Source organism: Cervus canadensis, chromosome 16 (assembly GCF_019320065.1).
Source record: "Cervus canadensis isolate Bull #8, Minnesota chromosome 16, ASM1932006v1, whole genome shotgun sequence".
Classification (NCBI taxonomy): Eukaryota; Metazoa; Chordata; class Mammalia; order Artiodactyla; family Cervidae; genus Cervus; species Cervus canadensis.
The window spans coordinates 4,746,229-4,752,228 of NC_057401.1; the positions used below are offsets into that span (position 1 = coordinate 4,746,229).

General features: G+C 45.8%; 1 protein-coding gene across 16 annotated transcripts in view; it reads left to right on the forward strand.

Moving 5' to 3' along the window:
- Positions 1-6,000, forward strand: part of LOC122454432 — a 286,245-nt gene that overhangs the window by 65,218 nt on the left and 215,027 nt on the right. Inside the window, exon 5 of one of the 16 annotated variants that reach the window (XR_006273396.1) lies at positions 1,941-2,907. The exons of the other annotated variants lie outside the window; for them this stretch is intronic. The gene's annotated coding sequence lies outside the window, so the exon portion shown is untranslated. Of the gene's footprint in view, positions 1-1,940; positions 2,908-6,000 lie in introns of those variants that run through there. 16 annotated transcript variants of the gene reach the window in all.

Consider the following 6,000-nt stretch of genomic DNA (forward strand, 5'->3'; position numbering starts at 1 on the left):
TAGATATTTCCAATTGATTCTCCATAGAGGCTCCACCGACTTAGAGCCCAACCAACAGGATACGAGAATCTTTCTTTTTCCACACTGTTTCAGATGCTTGGTATTATCATTTTGTTTCTACATAATCTGAGGAGTGTGACATTACTATCTTAATGTTCATTTTCCTGATGGTGAAGAGGAACATCTTTTCATGTGTTTATCGGCTGATGGGTCATCTGTGTTTGCCCTGGAGGAAGCAGAGGGCTATAATGGTTGTGCCAGACCTCACTGGATGGGAAGACGTTTAGTAGGCAGGCAAGACAGGGAGGCTGTTTCAGACATAGGAAACAGCAGGGCAAACGACAGAGCGGTGCGGGCCAAATGGTCGTAGACTTTGGATACCCCACTTTCCTGGGGGTGGGGCCCGCTATTTAATCCCAGCGCTGCCTCTTTCACAGTCATCTCCATGACAAGCTTTGCAAAGAGCCTCCAGAGATTGGCAGGTGACTCCCTGGCCTTCTATTTTAAGACCATGTTAGAATTCACACACACCTTCCTTGTCTGAGTGAAATTTAATTGGGGCTGAGGTAGCCAGTGTTTTTCTTAAGGCAGTAAAACTAGCTTGTGCTCACCAAAAACTGGATCAGTAGAAGGTGCAGCCAGCAAAGGAAAGAATATAGGGAAATGACCTGCACTGGGATACAGACTGATGGATCAAAGGTATTAAGCAAACAAACCTCTGTCTGGAAACAACAGATAGAAACCCAGTGCAACGTGGGATATAGTGATCAGGACCAAAAGAGAGGCCAGCTTTTCATTGTGGCTCAGTGGTCAGAGACTTGGAGGAAAAGCAAAGTAGTGTTTAAGAAATAATGATGTCTGGGCTTCCCTGGTGGCTCAGTGGTGAGGAATCCACCGCCAGTGCAGGAGACTCGGGTCTGATCCCTGGTCCGGGAGGGTCCCGCATGCCGTGCAGCAGCCTGCCAACTACTGAGCCTGTGCCCCAGAGCTCGGGAACCGCAACTACTGGAGCCTGCGCGCCCTGGAGCCCATGCTCCACAACAGGAGAAACTACCGCAGCGAGAAATCACACACGACACTGAAGAGTAACCCCCACTGCCGCAACGAAAGACTGTGCAGCAATGAAGACCCAGCACAGACAAAAACAAATAAATAGAAAGAAATAGCAATGTCTTACGGCAGGAATCATTTTGTGTTGTATACATACATCAAATCAATATGTTGTATACCTTAAGCTAACGCCATGTTAGATGTCAGCTGTATCTTAGTGAGACTGGACCCAAAGAAATTTTGAAAAAAGAAAGAACAAGGAAGATGGTTAAAGAGTTTGGATGACATTCTGCCAAGAGATGGGTGCAGGGTCATTTAATAAGGTATAGGAGAGGCCTTCTTTCATAGTAAAAGGGGATTTTGTGGGAGGAAAGAGAAAGAAGTGGCTTCATCTGGAACATGAGGGGTTCAGGTCAAAGGTTTGGAACTGATGGGGACGATCATAATTGTTGATGTGATTTCTTAGGAAAGTTTCTGAAATGCCCTCTTTGTCTTCGACTTAAAGGCACAGATTTTTCTTCTGCTGTAATCATCTGACATGACCTGTGAAATCCCCCCAGGCCCAGATTCTCTGTCAAGTCAGGGTCTCGGCGGATGACTACAGGTGCAGCCGCTGCTGGCAGGTGCTGGCTTAAGGCTCACATACCCACATGCTTCCTCTGTTCCAGGAAGGTCAAACCAGCAGGACCCAGACTTCTTGGGGTGCATGGCTTTGGGGGCTGCAGATGTACTTGGGAAAATAGAAAACTGGTTTTTTTTTTTTTTTTTCTAATGAGTATCTCAACTGATTTCTAACAGTATCATGAGTTAGGTATTATTGTCCTTATTTTCTCTCTCTCTCTCTTTTTTTTTTTTTTTTTTACCATGCTGCGTGGCTTGTGGGATCTTAGTTCTCCAGTTAAGAATTGAACTCAGGCACTCTGCAGTGAATGCATGGAGTCCTAACCACAGGACTGCCAGGGAAATCCTTAGCATGACAAATTTTATGGTCACAGAGAAGTGAAGGTAGGTCAAATACAATGAACACTCCTGTACTTACCACCTAGGTTCAACACTTTTGTCTCTTTTCCTTTGTCTCAATATATGCTTCTCTATGTGTATGTAATATCTATACATATATTTATATGTTTTTTCCTTTAGACTGAATCTTTTTAAAGCAAGTAGCAAACGTTATTGCACTTCACCTAGTCAGGAAACAGAAACCAACCTGCTATTTGAGTGGAGAGAATTTACTATAATGACTTAACTATGCTGTGTGTGCTTAGTCGCATCAGTTGTGTCCGACTCTTTGCGACCCTATGGACTGTAGGCTCCTCTGTCCATGGGATCCTCCAGGCAAGAGTACTGGAGTGGGTTGCCATTTCCTCCTCCAGGGGATCTTCCCCACCCAGGGGTTGAACCCAGGTCTCTTATGTCTCCTGCATTGGCAGGCAGGTTCTTTACCACTTGTGGCCACCTGGGAAGCCCGTACTAAATATGTTATTAACTGGGTAACCAGAAAAATAACATGAGGACTCCTGGAGATTATGGAGGAGGCAGTTTCAGGAAGCAGCTACTGTCCTTTGGGCTGGTGGCCTAAGGGACAAAGATTAGGGTTGTTAAACCAGATTTCTACAAGAGGGCTCCCTGTTGCTGAGAGTCTCCTGTCTGAAGTCAAGGGTCTGCTGGTGCTGGTCCCTTGAGTTATGGCCCTGGGAGCCAGACCTCTGAGTGGGGGCTGGTTCAAAGGTGCTGGTGTCTCTGTGGGGCTGGACTTCATGGCTGCTGTAGGAAGGCAGTCCTGTATGGAGATGAAGAAGCAGTGCTGAGGGGCAGTACTGGAATGGGAAGCAGATGGGAAGCAGCAAGTCCCTTCCTCCTCCAGCCTTTCATGCTCTCTCTCTAGCATCCCCTTTTGGCAGATCCTTTCATGTGGTTTGCAGTGTCCGAAACCCAGCGTCACAAGGCCAAGAGGGTGAGTTTGGGGCCAAGAGACAATATTTTTAACGACTGGCACAAAGCTTAAATATTCTATCATTCATCTCCTAAGTTAAGAAGTCTCTCCTGCATGTATACAATATCATTGTCATGCCTAAGAAATATCATTATTATCATTAATATGCAATCATTTAATAGTAATAATATAATTTAATATCCAATGCATGTTATTCCCCCAAATGTGTTTTATGGCTGGGATTTTAATTCTCTAGGGATTAGAATCCAATCAGTGTTCCTGCATTGCATTTGCTTGATATATCTCTTTAGTTTCATTCTAGAACATTTACTGCATCCCTTCTTTTTAAATAACCATGACAAAAAAAAAAAAAAAATAACCATGACAAGATAGGCCAATTGAGTCGTAGGAATTCTGAATGTCTGAGTGTTTCTTCATGGTGTTGCTTTACCTGTTCCTTTCTCCCCAGTAGTTCCTGTGTTCTACAACTGAAGTGTAAAGACTTGATTAGATTCATTCATTTTTGTCAAGAATACGGCATCAGGGGTGATGTGCATTTCAGGGCAATGTGAATTTTAGCATATGAATTCTTGTCTCATTTTAAGACATTTATTAATTTCAGACATACTTTTGTACCCTTGGGAACCAAAGCTGCACAATTCTCATGAAAGGGGGAAGGGCAACCATTTTCACTGTAACGGTTGCTGCCTGTTGATTCTGGTAGAACTTGCCCGTGTCCTCCTCGTGCACCAAGCCCTCCTCAGTCACCCTCTTGTGTCATCTGGAGACGTCCTGTACTGTGTCCGGGAACGTCTACTCACTGAGACTCAAGCATCCTGTTTTGCAATCTTCTGGGTCCCTCACGAGCCCTGCAGGGTAGAGTGCAGGGCACCAGCGCTTCCCGGACACACCAGGCTTGGCTCCCTGCCGCCTCTGAATGCTCTGTTGCAGAGCCAGTTTGCCGAGAATTGACTCTGAAAAAGGAGTCTTCTCTTCTCTTCTGTCTGCAGTTGTCCTCTTTGTGAGTTCTTCCAGGGGCTGTCTTGTAAACCTTGTCATGCGTCATGCCCTCACCCTCGACGATCATGTCTTTCTTGCCTGACACTCTGGTCTGTCTCAGCATTCCTGATGCTCTCCCGGCTTTGTTCAGCACCTGAGGTCCTGACCATCCTGGTCTTCCTTTGGCATCACTGAGCAGAGTCACCTACTTTGGATCCTCTTTCTGGGTTTTATTTTCATCCAACCTATTTCATTTTCCCATGTGCATGAGTGAAGGGTCAGGCATTCTTGTTCAGAGCCAAGTTAAAAGATAAGAGTTCTAGGCTTAGTTCCTGAAGTTGGATGCCTACAGGGCTCCAGGTAGAGTGAAGTTTTGAGGAAGATCAGATGTAAGGAAACCAGCAGCTCAGGTTCAAGAAGAAGTGACCCCTGGTTTCTGCAGGTTTCTGCATGGTTGGGGTTCTGGTGAACTGGAGAGCTCTTGAAAAAAATAACCACATATTCTTTGTAGCTTATCTCCTATCAGGAGGTAAAAATCTATTTCCCTGATCCTTGAATCTGGTTGATCTTGCGTCTTGCTTTAAGCAACTGGACGTTAATACAAGGCATGTAGGCAGATGCTGGAAAAATGCTTGCCTATTGAGGCTTGTCCTCTTTTGCTGATGGAGAAGCACTGAGCTAACCTACTTGACAGGCCATGTGGAGGACAGTCTAACACCTGTCAGTCTCTGGTTGCAGCCGTGGATGCAAGTCTAGGAGAGACCAACTGAAGAAACACTAGCTGGGCCCAGGCCAAACTGCTGACATCCAGAATGGTAGCTAATAAACAATTGTTTTAAGCCACTAAGCTTTGGGGTGGTTTCTTATGGAGCAAAGGCTAACTGGTACATGTACCCTTTGATGCGGGCAGCTCCTACAGGGCTCCAGGTAGAGTGAAGATATGAGGAAGAGCAGCTCCAGCCTAGAGCTGCCAGGCTAGAGTATGGTACCAGTATTTTGGGCTTCCCTGGTGGCTCAGATGGTAAAGAGTCTGCCTGTAATGCAGGAGACCTGGGTTTGATCCCTGGGCTGGCAAGATCCCCTGGACAAGGGAATGGTTACCCACTCCAGTATTCTTGCCTGGAGAATTCCGTGGACAGAGGAGCCTGGTGGGCTACAAAGAGTTGGACACGACTGAACGAGTAATATTTTTTTTAAACATCACCATACCTTCCAGTTTTTTTTTTTTCAGAGAAGAGAAAAATTCAAGGTAATTTTTATGTGAAATAGTCCAACTTTTAAATGATAGCACTAATTTAAAAATGTTCTAGAGGGGAGGGAGATGCAAGAAGGAGGAGATTATGTATACATATAGTTGATTCATTTCATTGTATAGCAGAAACGAATACAACATTGTAAAACGATTATACCCCAAATTATACTCCAATAAAAATGTTCTAGAGACTCTCCCAAACATCTGGGGTCTGGACTTGGTGCCCTGGGGCCATCCTCCTTCTTGCTAGTGGCTCCATTGCTTGCCTCATCTCTCTCCCTGATCTAGGGGAAGTGGACTCAGGAAGGGGGCACCCTGGAACCAAAGACTTCCTCTTGGCCTGCCATGGAGCACTGAGTCTGTTAGGGATATTTATGGAAGGATGAGGGTACCTCTAAAAAAAAATCCCGAGGAGATTTCTTCTGCTCCTTCTTCGAGACTCTGAACAAAATGCCACCCCCTCTGAACTTCCCACCGTGCAGTTCACTCCTGGACTGGGGATAGTCATAAATGCAGCAGTCCTTTTTATTTTTTTCCTCTCATTGTCTCCCCCACTAGACCAGGGGAGCTTCTGTGGGGGCCAGGTCTGGGGGACTTACCTACCTTTCCGTCCCAGGCCAGTGATTCATGTTAGAGGAACAGGTGACCCTGGCGAATGCCTGGAATGTTCTTCTGTGCCTCTCCTCCGTGTGGGACAGGCTGCCTCATCCTAGCCCCAATCACCTTTCCTTGAAACTCTGTATCAGAGTGAGTCACGGAGCACAAA